Source organism: Protopterus annectens, chromosome 9.part0, assembly GCF_019279795.1.
Source record: "Protopterus annectens isolate FY-2018-M chromosome 9.part0, PAN1.0, whole genome shotgun sequence".
Classification (NCBI taxonomy): Eukaryota; Metazoa; Chordata; order Ceratodontiformes; family Protopteridae; genus Protopterus; species Protopterus annectens.
The window spans coordinates 1828790214-1828809614 of record NC_056743.1 but is presented as its reverse complement, the minus strand read 5'-3'; positions in this window follow the sequence as shown (position 1 = coordinate 1828809614).

Below are 19401 nucleotides of genomic sequence, written 5' to 3'. Positions count from 1 at the left end.
GTGCACAGCAGGTATACAGTTGAGGGAATGCGCTCATCCGCATTCCCTAACGTGTATTAGTCATGTTAAGACATACAACCCTGCTATCTACCCCCATGTTGATGCAGTAAGACAAATTAATAAAGAAAAAGGGATAAAAATAAGCAGATTCTGTTTTACAGGAGCCTTCTTTATGCAAGGTGTTATGTGGCTGCGGGACTTGTGATGCAAATAAAGATTTTATTTGTGTTTTAACTCATCATTTTGCAGTGTCATTCATCTAGCTCTGTGGAAAGGGTCAAATATATGGTAATTGTCAGCTTATTAACTGATGAACATTTAACTGGAGTTTCCTCCCAATATTCAGAGCAACTTTAGTCTCTAGAGAGCTTGCTTTGGACCGTGATTAATAGCAGAATTTTTTTCTATTAATTGTTTTTCTTTTTTTTTTATTGCACTGCTAGTAAAATCAATCAATTACTTGTTTTTCCCCCATCTCAACAGTCAAGCTACCAACTAATCCAAATAGAAGCAGCAAAATCAATCATGGGGGGGGGGGGGGTGTAGAAGAGGAAAAAGCTGATGACACTAAGAAACTGCACATTACAGGAAAGAAAAAAAAATCACCTGACAAGATCAATTGACTAAATACTTTGGGACTGATGTGCTATTCATGCAAATGAAGTGTAGCTATTCTGCAAGCCTTCCAATATGCTTATAGGAAGATCTTCCCACTTCATCTCCCATGTCAGAAAGAAAGAGAGAGAGAGAGAGAGACAGAGACAGAGAGACAGAGAAAACTGTGATTCAGGAGCAATAGACGTAACAAATTGTTTCATCTGTATGCTACCCATTCTTAGTGTTTGATTTGTCGTTCACATTTTCATAAAGACTACTGTCCACTTAACTATTAGACTGAAGCAAAATGCAGTATATATGTCAGTAAGGCTAGTTTTAAATGAGAAAAAAATATCTATGGTTTTATTCATTCACAAGAGAAAGTACTTGTTTTCTAATATGACTCGTGTATTAAGGTAGATCTGGAATTTAGAGTTACATCACCAAAGAAAAGAAGACGAATCAGACCTAGGTCTGATGGATAGGATTCATTATTATCTGTCGAATGTTTTTGTGTTACAACACAAAATACCATTAAGTGCACAAAACTGTAAGCTTTTTTACAAGGGACAAGCCCTTCTGCACCCCTTTGTATGGAAGTGTGACCACTATATCCCACTAATATATATATATATATATATATATATATATATATATATATATATATATATATATATATATATATATATATATACATACACACACACACACACACGCATATATATATATATATATATATATATATATATATATATATATATATATATATGTATATATATATATATATATATATATATATATATATATATATATATATATATATATATATATATATATATATATATATATATATATATATATATATATATATATAAATCAACTCTGTGAATGCTAAAGGACAACACCTTACATTCACTGAAAGAAGTTTTTAACAATAAGCCCATCACTTTGTTGTCAGTTGAACAAGCAACTGGAACAATTACATGCTCCCAATGGATGTACCAAGCTCATTCATATGTCATTAAACTACCCTCTATTTTTTTAAAGATTCATTCCCAGTTCCAGGGTATAGTTCACGTTTTATTTATTTACCCGAATGCTGGGAAGAAACACACTGAGCACCTATCCTGGCAAAACTGAATATGGGAGTTCAATTAGAATTTGGCTAGATGCACTATAGGTGGAAAACAAGCTCTTGAAGGAAGAAAGACTTCTATGTTTCAGTGTATCTGTGAGTTACATGTTTCTCTTAGTGAAACGCATTGCCATTATATACATTTTAGTTGTTAATGGTGCTCATTTGAAATGCAACATAATCCATACTCATATTCAGATTTATTATACTGCTGATACAAACTAAACACTATTATAATAGGAGCAGTTAAGAGCGTAACTGGTTGAATCAAGTGAAGGATGCCGTAATGGTTAATGGTTTTGCCTCACAGACATAAAGTACATAGTTTGATCCTAATGTCCTCTTATTAGCAAGGCTTGTAATAGTCCACAGACTGATTTCTTAGCATTTACCTACTAACCTATTTCACACAAGAAAAATTAACCAAAGTATTGTGGACCAAATGTATACGAACCTGTTTTAAACCTTTGAAGGTACAATACAAAACAGCTCACCAATGATTATTATCTTAAGAAGAAAGTCAAATTCTATATGGTATGCACTGTGGGGCAGGCAAGAGCTCTAGGTAGTAAACCAGGTACATTCCTTACCTATTGGCTTAAATTAAAGAGGAGCTGGGTGACCATCCTGGCTGGGTGTAAGATCTTCCCTCACAGGAAAGAAAGAAGCCGCCACAGAAGAAATCAACAACATTTACACAAACACTTCCAGAACACTTCAAGGCTTGTATTTATCAGGCTGTGGATGGCATTTCATTACTGAAACTAAGCAGAAATTCCTTAAGATTCCAAGAGCAGGATAAGTTATTTTTTACACTTATTTCACTGAACTGCACTTCAGAAACCCTTATAATTGTGCTATACAGTTAATCTATGACATTTTGCACTGTTATAAAGCTTTTTTTTACTGTTGCATTTAAGTACTGTTTTATACTGTTGTAACTGTATGTTTCTTTGCTAGATACTGTTTCATTACTCTAATTGCATGTTTACTGAATTACTTAACTGTAAACTGCTTTTTCATACTGAGAGTTGTATTTTCTGTTTGTGAGTGCTCTATCTGAGCTTTTCTGTGCATGTTTGATTTTTTGAGGTTTCTGTGTTCTAATCTAGTCTGTGCATTTTTGATTTTTTGAGGTTTCTGTGTTCTCATCTAGTCTGTTTACAGTTAAAAGCATTCTCTAGAGTCTGCTTGCTCCTTGATCTGTTTCAAAACTTTCATTTAGTGGCTACAGCTAGGAACTGTAATAGTTTCCCCATCCACCCTCCTTAGTGTTGTGATGTTATACTTGGTGGCTTTGCAGTTGCCCGCCCATATTTGATCTGTGACACTCCTCCCAGTCTAGTGTCATTAGTTCATTCAATCTAATAGAGAACTTTGTGAAGGCTAACCCACTCAGATTCTTAACCTTGAATTAACTTCTGTTCCAGCTTTCTCCATTTCCACTTTACTGAAAAAAATACTGAAAAAAAAATTCTAAGCTTTCTTCCCCCCTTTCCTGTAACAAGTCTTGTCCAAATACCGATTTGCTGTATCCAGGACTGTTTGTAAACTCCTGGGGCCCTCCCCCCACTTAACTAGGGTTAAACTATTCCTGGCGCCATAACGTCTGCTTTTCAAATTTCCCATTGTAACTAGCCAGCTTTTTAGTTTTAGCACTCAAATCTGTTTCATTGAGCTCAGCACTTGTTTAGAACTCATTGTAAGCACTAAATAAGCTACAAATTACTACAGCACTCAACTTTCCTCACTTGTCTAGAGGAAAACAGTTTTTAGTGCTTAATAAATAAGCACCTATCCAGGCATGTCTAAAGGTCAGCTCCCAGTGTTTTCTCCTGTCTTCCAGATGAATCAGGGCATCTTGGGATAATGCAGCAATTGCCTCATGTACACAGACAACCCTCTCCTTCTACCACCCAACACTACAACCTGTGAGAGATGCACTTATATAGCCAAACTGGAAGCAAAGCTCTCTTCATCGAAGACTGGTCTAGACAGTCAAGAGGAGAAGGTAAACACTTGCACTGCACCACACTCATCACATAGTCCCTCAAATCTTACACCACCAAAACACACACACAGAAGCAAAAAACACACACCTACATTTGCGGAGGCTCTCAGTAAAAATCTGCCCAAACAACCGAAACCTTCAAAGCAAAAATGCAAGCGACCACCACCCCCCCAACACAACCCAAATGACACATAGCCCACATACTCAGTGTGTCACTCAACTACAGCCCATAAGGCATAATGTACCCAACACTCTAGTCATAGGTGACTACAGTCAGGCACACTGATGTTCCACTCACCAGGCTAAACAAGGAGAAAGTTACTGTCAGCTGCCTGTCGGGTGCCAGGATCCGCCACATAATGCACACACTCAGATCACTCCACAACAGGTACAAATATGACTCTGTAAAGGCTGTTTGGCCGAGGCGCTACGAGGTTATATTGGCATTTGTGCTACTCAAGCATCATGTTTCTGTGATACTGTTGTGATAATATCAGTTGCTGTTCCAGCTCGTTGTTTTAATGATATTGTTTTTTGGACTATTTTCATTGGTGCTGACTACTTAAATCTGCAGTCGCTGAATAAACTGTATCTATGAAATTGATTTAAAGAAGTGGAGTTCCTGGTATTTAGTGGTTCTTTTTTTTCTTTATTTGCTACCTTTGTGGTTCATGGATGACTGTCATTGTCCATGTTGGTGTGAATGACCTGAGACGTACCTCCCTGGACTACATGAAAAGAGACATGGAGGAGCTCGCTGATCTTGTAGCCCAGGCAAGTATGACCCTAGCCCTGAGTAGCATCCTGCCATCACCCAGAATGATACTACAGTACAAGGACAACATGATTGACTTCAACAATTGGCTAAGCTTCTGGTGTCATTTTAAGGGAATCCAGTATCTGTCTGCCTGGGATGACATGATTGACAGACCACTCTGCTTTGTCAGAGATGGCCTGCAGCTGTCACCCTTGGGATTCTGGATACTGGCAAGGGCTCTTGCCACCCCCTATAGTGCCTTTTTTAGGCAAGGTTCAAATGACAAATTCACCACCATAACAGGTATAAGCAAGCAAAATCTGACGGTAATGCTACTCAATGCTAGAAATCTAAACCTCAAAATGCACTCACTCGAGACACTCCTTAAAATGGAGAACATCGATATCTGTGCAGTGACAGAGACCTGGTTCAAAGCTCCAGAGAGCAGCCCTGCATTACTAGGCTATAATTCATACCACACCTTTCGGCCACCAAACCCAGACCGAAACACTAAAGGTGGAGGCGTGTCCATATTCATTAAGGATATCCACACGTCCAAGCTAGTTGCTCAGCATAATGCATCCGAGATTATCCAAGTTTAACTAACTCTGGGCAAACCGCAATCCAGATTATAGCTTGCTACAGACCCCCCACCATGCCCCAGGATTCCCACTCCTCTTTTCTTGATACACTGGAAAATATTAAGGTACAACCCAGCACCCTAATAATGGGTGATTTCAACTACCCCACCATTAACCGGGAAAACTACTTGTGTACCAATTCTTTTGCTCATTGTTTTCTGGAATTCATCAATTCTAATGCCTTGGATCAACTTATCCACACCCCCACCAGGGGCAGCAAAATCCTAGACCTGGTCATCACCAACATGGCTGACGGGTGTTCCACACCAGAGATCAGCTCCTCATTGGTCAGATCTGACCACAAGCTAATCACCTTAGACATTCACATCCCGCTCCCACCCCCCATTAGGAAAACAACTGCAAAAAATTTCTCCAAAGCCAACTTCACGCTTCTTAAGACAGAAGTGGCAAACTTCACAACACCCATGCAGATGGACAATAGAGGTACGACTGCTGAATCCTACACAAATGCACTTTATAAGCACTTACACGAGTGCATGGATCGTGCTATCCCTAACAGAACCAAGATGCTATCCTCCAAAAAAAGGAAGCCAGTCTGGTGGCCTTCTACCATAAACAAACTCTACAACAGAAGAAAGAAACTGTTGGAAAAAGAGTAAAATCCCACGATTGGAGGAACTCCCTGGTCAGCCTCAGTGAGATGCTGAGATCCCTCATAAAATCCTCCAAAGCTAGTTTTGAAAACAAAATCACCACTGATTCTTAAGACAACCACAAAACATTCTATAGCTATGCCAAGAATCTCAATGGCAACACTCAGATCTGCTCTGAGTTACAGCACAATGACACTAAATACACAGAACCAACTGATATTGCCAACATCCTGGCAGATAGGTTCAATGCTAACTTTACCCCCTTCTCACACCCTAAAGGGCCCATCTTTATACCGGAAGAATGCAAAGTTCCTGTAATCACAGCTGCACAGGTAAAAACTTCACTCTCCAAAGTCAAGAACACAGCATCCATGGGACCTGGCAACATCCCAGGCTGCCTGCTACATGAACTACAGAATGAAATGGCAGCCCACCTAAGTACCATGTTCAATCATAGCCTCACCTCAGGCTTTGTGCCCATTGAATGGTGTACCGCGACAGTTATCCCACTCCACAAAGGCGGGGGGGGGGGCACAACAGACCCCGGGAACTACTGCCCCATTTGCCTGATGAGCCTGGTCTGCAAGGCCATGAGACGTATCATCATGGAACTCATAAACAAAGACATTGGGGATCTCCAAACTCTGGACCCGACACAGTTCAGGTTTGTAAAAGGCAGATCATGTCTCCTAAACCTGATAGACTACTTTGAAGCAGTCACCAAAGCCATAGATGAGGGTAAGGTGTTTCACACAGCCTAGCTAGATCTCGGCAAGGTGTTCGACACCATCCCCCACTCTGGAATTATAGATAAACTCACTAAACTAGGTATAAATCCCTATGTCACAAGATGGGTTGCCAACTGGCTTACTGACAGAACCCACACTGTGAAAGTAGCAGACTCCAAATCAGACTTCAGACCAGTGACAAGTGGAGTACCACAGGGTTCAGTCCTGGGTCCTCTTCTGTTTGGTATCTACTTCTCTGAAGTACAGGCTAACACAGAAGGTCTTTGGCTAACTAAATTCGCAGATGACTGCAAACTAAGAGCCATAATCGAAACTCCTAATGATGTGGACATCCTACAAAAGGGCCTCACTGAGACAGATGCCTGGTGTCAGAACCATGGTCTCAAGCTCAATGCCAAAAACTGCATTGTCATCCCCTATGGTAAAAACTCTGTACCCATGAACTACCACATAGGCAGTAGTCTACTTAACACCGAAAGTATGATAAGATACCTTGGGACACTGGTGGACAGTAGTCTCTCCTTTGATAATCACATCGCCACAGTGGTCAGGAAATCCTTTTACGTAGCACACCTCATCACAAAAGGTTTCTCATCCAGAAAAAAAAGAGGTCTTTGTTCCCCTCTACTCATCACTCATTAGACCCTTTATAAATTACAATGCCTCTTTTAGTATGCACCTCACAAGACATCTACAACAACTGGAAAGGCCGCAGAAATACCTCACAAAGAGGATTGCTGGCCTCAAACAGATGCCCTACGCAGACCTACTCAAAAAACTCCAGCTTTACTCTGTTGCATATCGCCTACTCAGAGGCGATCTCTGCCTAACATAAAAGCTGTGTCAAACCCAGAGCTGTTGGACATGCTCCACTTAAAGAAATCCCAATCCCTCTGAGCTACATGCTCTAGTGACCTAAACCTTGTCACCACAATAAACAGAACATGCTGGAGGGATAGATTCCTGTCCCAGAGACTTCACATACTCTAGAACAGACTACATATCTATGTCAAACAGAGCTCCTCAATAACACTCTTCAAGAAAAATCTTGATGATTGGATGGGTAATAGCAAATTCACCCCGGGGATCACATCTGTGGTTCTGCTTGACAGGGGCACAGAAAAATAATTTTCTTGGGTGGCGAAAGCCAGGGTACCTTTTTGGCTAGGCTTGTATAGGCCCTAGGGCCAATAGCCTTGTACCTACCTATGAACCTATGAACCTATAAGAAACTTTATAGTGACTACAACTCAGAGAGTTTATCTGAATTGTTCAGCACCATCTGCAGAAAGGTCAGCTTACCCCCCTTTCACTATACCACCAAGCAATGCTTCCTAATCTCATCTCTACACAAGAAGTTAGGAAACCAATATCATACTTTTGAAAGAGAAGGCACTAGGCCAAGATGGCCTAAACATGGAACTTTTCAATACTTTGTCAAATCCTTTACTCCCATCCCTTCTCAGTTTATTTCATTCTTTTCAGTGTTTTCAATCCACAAATTTCTACTCCACCTTCACTAACATAGCTCGCATCCCCAAATCTGTAGAAGACAATACTGTCCCTAACAATTACCGACCTATATTCTTCTCAATGCAGATATAAAGCTGTATACTAAAATTCTTGCTCAGAGGCTTTAAGCAATACTATCCATTACTATATTAGATAGTCAAGCAGAGTTTAAAAAGTGAAAGAGTAGAATGGACCATCTTTGTACAATATCATTATACTTCCAAAGCTGAAAAACATGTCTCTGAACCTTTATCAGCCATTTTTGTTGACTTTAAGAGCACCTTTTGCACCATTATAACCATATATTTGACATGTTATGCAAATAATAGGCTTTCTGAAAAAAAATATTAATTATGGTCAGGGTATGTATCTGTATCCTCAAGCTGGGATTCTCAGCAATGACAAACTATCTTGCCTCTTCTTGTTAGAAAGAGGATGCCATCAAGGATGTCCTCTATCCACAGACTTGCTCCTATAGGCTACAGAACTATTAAACACACTTATCAATGACCAAGCTACAATCACTGGTTGGTCATTACATTGTACAATTACAGCCATCCTAATATTTGTGGATGACTCAGTAAGTCTTATGGTGGACCCCCTTAATCCTCTGTCATTAATATATTCAAGGATTTTGGCGCTCTGTCTGTTCTGGAGCTAAATCCATTCAAAACTGAAAATGTCTCACAAACCAGGCAGCTAAGTCTCTAAAGGACAAATTTACATTCATCCTCTTCAGATGGTCTACATTTTCCACCTGCTATTTAGGTATCAAGCTAAATTTTATCATACAAGAAATAATTAAAGTTAACCTTAGATATATTTGGGAAAGGATGTACATTTGGGTTCACACATAGTGCTGTCTACTGCTACCTTTGACAAGCTGTTGAGTAGCAATTAAGATGATGGCCTCACCCCTTTTGTTTTTCCACTTCTGACATGTCCCTACCCGATCGTCCCATCCTGAAGTAAAAAGATTGATCAAGCTTTTGTATAGCTATCTGTTGAATGGCTGGGAGTTGGGTAGGCAGTGCTGTTCAGCATCCCCATACTCAACTGTCATAGTTAGAGATTTCTAATTGGGGTACATATGCAAAATAATTTCTACTACCTCATCTTCTATCATGGAATCATAAGCCACCCCCCCCCCAATTCAGTTAGGCTGGAAACCAGTATTATTAACTCCTTTAAAATCAGTGGTTTACCCTTAAAATGTGGAAATGTAGTTCAACAAAAATGGGTTGGTCAAAAATGTATCCTACCGATACCCGTAATGTCAAACTGACACTAAATGATTGCATATTACTGAAAGTGAGTACACATTCACTAATATGCAGTCAACATATTGAACTGAGATTGTGGTACAGTGCGGATCTGGATTTTAGTTTACTAACAAAATGTGGAAAATCAAAACATTTTCCACATTTTGATCGACTTCTTTATCCAAATTTGGTAATAATGAATTACCAAAATGTCAGAAATGGTAACCACAGAATCAACATTTGAACACCAGAAGTTCCAATATCGAAAGTCCATGCTCCCCACTATAGTGCAATCTCAGATTTGGTATAAATAATATGAAAGGGGGGGCTCAGCATGGCTTGCCCCCCTGCAAAAATGTTACTAGTAACATGGATTTTTGACATTGGAACCTCCGGTGTTCAAATGTCAATTCTGTGGTTACCATTTCCGACATTTTGGTAATTCATTATTACCAAATTTGGATAAAGAAGTCAATAAAAATGTTGAAAATGTTTTGATTTTCCACATTTTGATAGTAAACCAAAATCAGAACCCTTGTACTTTTAACAGATGTACAGCTAAACAGTTGCAACATGAGTACACCTGTACTGTACGCTGACAAGTTTATGTCATACATCTGCCCCTTCTGTATTCAGTGCCTGTGCAGAACATGACTCTTAATAGTACATTTGTAACATATTGAGGTTGATCACATCACTGCTTCTATACATTTGTTAAATGAAACTCAGTATTAAAGAATCAAAGATTAGATGCACATGGAGACACAAAAATAGAATTTAGTGATTACAGGCAGTACACAGTATAAACCCTGGTAACCATCAGACAAGAACAGTGCAGGAAAATAAGTGTTAACATTATTAGCGACAACTGTAAGTTTAATAACATAATTTTTTATAAAATATGTTGTTCTGTAAGATGGTCTACAAATATATATATATATATATATATATATATATATATATATATATATATATATATATATATATATATATATATAAAATGCAGAACTAATGACCACGCCCTGAATATTAAGAAAGGTTATGTAATGTGACTTGGCAAAAAGGATAGAAATCATAAGTTCAAATAAAATTGTCAAATAAAAGAGATGGCATCATTGAGGATGTAGGGAATTTGTTTACAAAGCAGCATAGCAACAATGATCCAGAGCTTATCTAAACAATCCTGTGATGGTTTGTGATTGACTGTGCCTTTGCATGGCAAATGATTTATTTTGAGATATGTTTTACCACTAGTTTTCATTGTTTGTAGTAAGAAAGGGATAGCTTGTAGATGAGGTTTACTTTGATATATATATATATATATATATATATATATATATATATATATATATATATATATATATATATTTTTTTTTTTAACTTCTAATTTTAACTTTTTGTTGTTAGAAAGGGATTAGTTTTAGACAGGCAAACTCTAGCTATCCTGTGGGGCCTAGTCAGCTGTAACTTCATGCAGAGAATCTATTTGAAACAATCCTGTGATGGTTTGGAATTTATTGATCTTTATTGTTAAAAAGAAGTGTGACTGTGAGCAACAGTGAGCAGAAAGTACTACATGCATCTTCATGTGATGTAAAGGAATTCCAACTTTTGTGAAACATTCACAACAGGTATGGCCAGAGCAACAACTTTATTCTACTTAATTTAATATGTAGTTGTATATTGTTTGTGTGATTTTTCCCACAGAAGTCGATTTAAAATCTCTTTCAGTTCTGTGGTAACTGACTTTGATCATCCTTTTCCTTTAGAATTCATTAATTCGTTTACAGCTGGAAATGGATTCTAAAGCACAAGTATCTTGTACAGTGTCTTAAATGCTATTTATGTTTAAAGGTAACGCATGATTATACTTGTGGTCTAATTTCCACATGTCACAAGTTGGATACTTTGTTTACCATTATTTTTAATAATCTAGACTTACTGATGATGATTGCACTTGTGCAATCAGAACTGTTGTTACATGTATTAATGACTGGATTGATGAGATAAATAATGTTAGGCAAAGAACAAATAGAAGACATATAGGAAAGGAAATTTCTGTTGTGAGTAAACATCACTTAATCCTTACTGAGCAAGATAATTCAACTGACAACTTTGGAATCGTCAACACAAGTGTTCAGCAAACTGAGGACTCATACAGAAGAAAATATATAAAAAAAATAAAAAGAATAAAGTTCACAACAAATAACAAGAAAGGAAAAATAAATTAATATCTATAAATCAAAGAAAATAAATGATGAAAGGGCATTGTTTTGTTATATAACACCCAGCTTACATGGAAAGCCAGTATTTTTCTACCAGAAAACCTTTATTCTATAGAAAAAGATACAATTTTCCAAAAAAATAAAAAATAAAAAATAATGAAGGAAGAAAACATGGGCAGGTGGAAAGGAAGAAATCAAAAAGGAACGTGAAAGGACTGAAGAACATCACTGTAAGAACAAAGAGAAGAAAGAAGAAATCTGACAACCTGACTCAAGCTGTAGCTGTTCAAAGCTAGCTGGATGAGAATTGTATGCTTACAAATATGATAAACAGTAAAAACACTGGGATTAATAAGACTAATGGTGATGACAATCATTCCCTTGTGACAATTAAGAGAACAGACATTACTGAATTAGAAGCTGAAGATTCTTCAGATCTGATCAGAAAAGATTTTCTTGTAATTGCTGATTCAGTTATAAGTGGAAATGATACATTTGCAGAGACGATAATGAATATCAAATAGAATTATGTTTGCCAGGAGAAAAACAGAGGATGCGAAAAAGGCCTTAGGAAGTATGGATTTGTTTTTATTCATGTTGGTACAAATGATCTCATCCACAAGCACACTTTGACTGTTAATAGGGAACTTACAGCCCTCTTAGAATAGCTTGTTCACGTGTTAGGATATATTTTTCACAAGTCACATATAGAAAGGAAATTCAGGTCACTGTGAATGAAAAGTTTTTTTTTTTTTGGTAAATACTTACATGAGAAACATCCCCGGTTTTAAAAAATGAAAATGTATACAGCATCTGAGCTTAATTCTGGACATGCATATATTCAGACAGGATGACGTACTTGTTATGATCAAGGAAGATAATTTCTATAGCAGATATTTTGCAATATTTGACAAACACAAGACTGGATATTTTCAAGGTTGAAATTTAACAATTCACAGATAACATCTGATTTATATCTGATGGTTGTCAATGTTAGGGGCATTAATAAAAAGTTTTTTTTTATTTTATTGAAATGTTTGCTACGTTCTCATAAAACTGATGTTATTATTGTTTATGAAACATGGTTAATGAACAATGACTGGAAACCAGTTCTGTCAGTGTATACTTGTTTTTACTGTAACAGACATCTAACAAAAAATCAGATGGAGGTGTTATGATTGGGATTAAAGATTGTTATGAGACCTGTGATTGTTACATATTCAGGGATAACGCCAATACTATAGACTGTGTGACTGTGACAATTCTTGGAGTGTATAGACTACCAAAGTCAAGTGATGATAATCTAGAGAAATTCATATTTTTTTTTGCTTGAAACACAGGAAGGAAAAATAATAGTGACCGGGGACTTAAATTTACAAGAAATAGACTGGGATAATATTGCTTCAACAACATTAGTAAGAACATTATTTACAACGTATGTTAGGAACAACAATTGCTTCATATTACATAAAAAGCCTATCAGGGAACAGAACATTGTTTGTTTTCCTAAAAAGATGTTGCTACTTCACGTCAAGTACTACCACTGTTGACCCCTGTTGATGTGCAGCAATCACAGAGTTATAAAGGTTAATCTGTTGTTATAAAATTCTGCTAAACTGAAATCTAAACCAATGCGCAAGCGATTAATTGCAGATTATGTGGAAGCAAAACAGTCACTATTTAAAACTAATTGGAGTGATGCATTCAGTGGAAACACTGCAGAAGGATTGTGGAAAGATTTGAAAGAGAAATTGTTTGAATGCAAAAAAATCAAACAAATGTTTAGCATCAGGATCTAGGTACACAGCTTCAGGAGGATATATTCCCAAAATAGCAAGATACTTGAGTAAGGGGAGAGACAAAAACAGAAAAAAAATAGAAAAGAGATCAAACTAAGATTTTGAAAACTGAAATAAACAAGCTGGACAGACAAATTAAAGACAGTGTGAGACAAGATGATAAAACATGTATACAAAGATATTAAGCAAAATAGGAAACCATTTTATAGGTACATAAGATGTGGTAGGTGCAAAGACATACAAACTGATAAACTGTGTGTGAATTCTAAAATTTATTCTCAGGAGTAACAGATTATAGATATTTTTATAAAACTTATACAAAGCAGTCCGGCTGCACAGAGGGGAGTGATACATTGTCCTAGTGACATCCAGGAAACCTCAGATACTGAAATCAAATTAGATTATATTGAAAAAAAAAACATGTAAACTGGATCCAAACAAAGCACAGACAGGAAACAGAATTAATAATAATGACTAGAGGACACATCAGCATGAGCTTACTATGATACTATTATATCTGTTATTTACTAGATTCAATAAATATGGGGAGATTCCTCAAGACTGAAAACATGCACTTGTTAAACCTGTCTTAAAGAAAAAGAGCTGGACAAACCCAAAGACATACAGACCCATAATTATGCTGTATAAATTAATTATTAATTAATTCATATATATATATATATATATATATATATATATATGTATATATATATATATATATATATATATATATATATATATATATATGTATATATATATATATATATATATATATATATATATATATATACACACACACACACTGGCACATGCACACACACTAATCCCTAAAGCAAGATTCAAGACTGGTCAATGACCAGATGATAAATGCATAAGTACTTTCATTCACAGAGAGACCCCTAGCAGCAGTTATAGCCACTGTGTTGGCTGTGTGCACCCCTTATTGTTATGAAGAAATAAATTACATGAACTTTACTGGTAGCTTTGGATAAACTACATGAAACAATATAAGGATTACTAGCATCATACCATGATATCCAGACAAGCATAACACAGTTTAAATAGAATACTATTTATCAGTAGTAAGAAATATTAAATATTTCATAAAATATGCTAAGGCAATATGTGTGTTCTCTGCAGAACTAAAACTCATCTCAATATTTCCACATTAAAGATAACTATTACTGATGTAGAGGTTGCTGCTAGCAGCCACCTTTGCATTTTACTACTTTATCTACAAATGCATTGCCCACTGTCCTTGAAGAATAAACTGCTATGTTATATTAAAAAATCAGTGTGCTGGTAATATTTCCATACCACTTCCTGAACTAGATCAGCTATGTAATAGGGGATGACTCAGAAACAACAATGGGTTCATAGTTATTAGGCATGCAGTCCTGAAGGCCATTAAGGAGCCTAGCTCAAAATCCCAATTGCTCCAAAGTGCTCTTGGGTTAAGTGATTTGCATAATGTCACACAGCATTCAAATGCAGGTGGATAGATTCAATTCCTATACTCTTGGAAGTTGAATCATCTCATTAACAAGTCAGAGCTTTAGTCCTCTGTGCTAACTGCCAGAGCAACAGTTTGCAACTAAATGCAGAGATTCTTTGCAATCTGATCTTATACAGAAGACTGTATCACAGTAATATGCAACAATGACTACATAATGGATGCTGAAGGTCAGACAGTTCAGATCATCACTCCAGTAATGCAGACTATATTACCTGAAAAATATAATCCCATTTGCAGTTGATGGAGCCTGTAAAAAAGGTATTGCAAAATATATTAGAGCATGAATAAAGCAAAGGAATTGCAGATGATGTAAATGATGGAGCATCTTCTATTCAACAACCCACAATTCATGCAAAAATCAGAAATATTATTACATATAGCATACTCTTTTAGGGGGATGTACATGTTTGCAGGGCACCAACATCTCATTTTTTATCTCTCTATGTCTTCTCTGTGATAAAGAATACCTACGCTCTCTGACATCACTCGGTACAGGTCTGACCTACTTGAATGGCTAATAATGCTGTATTATTGTAGGTTACACCTCCAGAGTCAACAGAACTGGATCATAAACAATTGGGATAATATACAGGATAATGAATCAGGCCCCTGCTAGTCATACCAATATTCCATTACTTGGCACTCTCTCTCTCTCCCCAATTGCTATAGAGACTTTTCTAACCTGTTAGCATAAACATGTTTTCTGTGTCTATGTTATTGTAGAGATTTGGATTTAATTTAAAACATTTATTTCAAATCTTATCGAAAACACACTGACATTTTCTAAACAAACTAAAATAAACACTCTCACAATGAAAACAGACTTTGCATGAGAAACAATCAGCTTCTGTTCCCTTAAAAATCATTTAGTGAAAATGCACCAGGCAACCCATTAAACTACAATCAACATAGTGGGATTCATACTGAGATAGTATAAGAGGAAGTACTAATTAGCATCTATGTGAAAGGTTTAGGAATTAAAAAGAGAAATGGAAAATGCATTTGCAAACAGCCCACTGGACAAAAGTATCAGTTTTCTGGAGCAGCCCAGGAGTGCTGTCTGGTGAAATAACTTGGCATAGGCATATACAAGACAAATGAAGACTGAGAGAATCATACCATGTACTACAGGAACAGCTCTTTAATGGGTCTATATTATAACACCAAATGATCAGATGATCGAACAATGTTATATAGACCCCTAAAGCATGAAAACTCAAAACAGCAAACAACCAGAACAGCGATTTTTTTTTTTTCCCAGGGAAAAAAAATCATTGTTCCCAAAAAAAAAAAAAAAAAAAAAAACACTAAATGAAGTGTGGGACTGTGCCCCCCTCCCCCTTAAATATATCAACTCCGAGATTGCGCTACAGTGAAGAAAAAGGTACAACCCGGATGGCCGGCCCAGCAATTTCTAACAGCATTCAATAATCTAATCGTTCGCTAAACTAAAGTAGACCCTCTTTAACTACTCATAGCCTTACTCATCTGCATTAAGTGCTAGACAACTGCTGTAGCCAAAATGCACTGCATTTCACAGCCATGTGGCTTCAAAGAAGAAGCTAACTTAAAAATGCATTCATATTTAAAACATTAACATTAAAGTATTAGATTTCAGGCAGTCCAAATTATTTGCAGCTAAATAATAAGCACACTGTCAATACCAAAGAAACCAAGGTTCACATCCAGATAACATGGCAGAAATAGAAAACAAACTCAGAAATGTTCTGCAAAACTGGAGATAAGTAAGAACAGACCTCAGATCACTAAAAAAGTTAACTGCAAAAACAGGTTTTGCATCATGTACTTTTTGAACTACAAAAACTGTGAAAACCTAATGACTGCAATCGTCAGTGATTTATCTATGCAAACAAGTCTTGCATTTGGTGTGGAGATTGAGTCTTGCCTACTGTACCTAGGATACTGGGATTGAGACACTGAGCACTTCAGCCCCATAAATGGAGCATTACACACACACACACACACACACACACACACACACACACACACACACACACACACACACGCACACAATGAATTCTGCTCTCAAATACCTTTCTTGTTGCTCTATGAGGCTCCTTCCCATTATCATTGCACTGCTGTCTTGCATATTAGAAATTACCTCTTGATGGTCGTTTTGCTCTATAATGATCATGCTGAAAAATTTCTTATTAAAATTGTGTGCCAATTCCTGGTTGTGTGTGGTATGCCAGTTTCAGTCAATTGCATACCTTGGGAATTCCTTTTTTAAGAATAACACCAGACATTATAAGACCATACTAAACTTCCTGAGATGGATTTTTTTATTAATGTTTGTGGGAGCAGAAATGTCACTTTATCTATTTATTTATTTAGTAAATGTTTGCTTGTCTGGGTCCCCAGCAAGCACCAGGCCCTGGGCAGCTGCCTAGGCTGTCTTGTGCTGGATTTGCACCTATATAGAGAAAAAATTATATTCCATGCCCTCAAACCTGTTTTCTGATGCAGCTTAACACCAATAAAAACAAGGCTGGGATCAGAGCTCAATAGTGATTAGTGATGCAATTCCAGTTCCACTAGGAACCCATTTGTGTGTTCAAACACTGTATTATCTGTGAGTCCAAACACTGTCTGTACTTGTGTTACTTGGACCGTGTGCATAATCTGCAATAATTCTATCACTGTTACTGGAAATTCAAATCATAGAAGGACTGTGCCAATCAGTCTTCTTGGGACTTGCCATTATGCATTCTCTGAATCTAGGAATGCTCAGCTGGACACTTTCTTCATCACCAGCTTCGTTTCGCTAACTGTAACACTACAAACATTGGGTTAGTTGTACTATATCCTGATCTGAACCTGAACTGCTCATCTCTCATCTTACTTTATATTACCCTGCATCTTTATTTATAAATCAACCTCTACAGCACTTTCATTCAGTGTGACATACGTTTGATACCTCTGTACTACCAGCAGCTATGGTTATCCTTTTGTTCTTGTACATTGGAATTAGAATGCTTATTTAACAGTCATCAGAAATATGTATCACACCCATACTATGATAAGTACCTGCATCATGATCATATTTTCTGCGACTTCATCTGTACATTCTGTTTTCCCCTAACTTCATTTTCCTTAGTGTACATAGTAATTCTTCCAAAGAGCGTTTTCCTTTCTGTTTCACAATACATTGTGCATGGAGTGGTAAAGCCTCGTTGAGGTTTCCTTGATGTCCTGTGGACAGGTTAGCAGTTTGTTGTTGGCATCCCTAATATGTACTGTGGCAATGTGAGGTATTTCCAGCTATGCCAGGAGACGTAGGGCAGTGGATGTGTAATATATGCCAGCACACCTAGCTGGAATTTTGTAAAGAATTATATGTCATTTGTAAATCAACTGATTTGTACAGATGCTTATGTTTAAAACGTATTTGTAAAGTTGCTTGTGTTAAAAATGTATCAACAGTGTGCCCTGCTGGACAGAAAAGAAATATGCAAGTGCATTAGACTGTATTCTATTTTAACTGTTTAAATGTATATGTTTTAACAGAGGAAACTGGAAGAGAAAAGCATAATTAAGCTCAGCTCCAGCTAACTTTAAGAAATAGTAAGAAATTAAATTACTGGGCTTGGGCCATAAAGATGTTATCTCACAGTTTTGAATGAAGTCAGAGACACAACATCTGTAAGACATATGGTTTATTAGCTCCTATTATTTGTATGTGTATTATAGAACATGGGTACTAAATCCTGGCAGCTTCTAGCAATGGGGGGGGGGGTTGCATGGGAACCATAAGTCAGATGACCCAATGTATGTGAAGTCATTTTAGAATCCATCACTAAAATAAGGTTTAATACTAGGTGAGAATAAGTCTCAAGGTAGTCTGTTTCTTGGAAACTGGTATAAAAAGATCTCTCACCCACTTCATCTTGCCTTGCACTAGTAAGTGACCAAGGAATATAATTATTTAGATTAGTCAGGAAAATATAGTGAGATTAGGTAACGACTGTTTTTCTGTATCTGTGTGAATCTATTCATCTCTATTATTTTAGTATTTCTTGTGATTGAAACTCTTGTGTTTATTGCAAATAGATATTTAGTATTTTCATGTTTCCTATTTATTATTAAATATATTTAAACTTTTCATTGTGGCTGGTCCTTTAGAAAATATTTTAACCTTTGGGAGTATTCATATCTGTCTGGTGACTATGTTGCCACTCCTGAAAGCCTTACTGTATATTGGTCAAAACACTGTCATTTGTATTAATATTAATTTCACTCAGTATAATCGGGCACCCTTGTAATAGCCTTGGAATAGTTGGCATTGGGGTGTTTGGTGGTCATGAGCTACATTATAGTCTGGGCAGAAGGTGGCGATGCTAGTAAATCTGTGCCAGTCTTTCCCAGTGTGTGTGTGCATGCGTGTGTGTGTGTGTGTGTGTGTGTGTGTGTGTGTGTGTGTGTGTGTGTGTGTGTCTGTGCAAATCAAATCTCAAAGAGTGTGTGTAAGTGTTAGCTGCTTGGAGCAGGGACACAAAGCACTGGTTTCACGGAGAGGGTGCAGGAGGACTTGGTTGGGCACTCAGTTGATGACTCAACCTCTG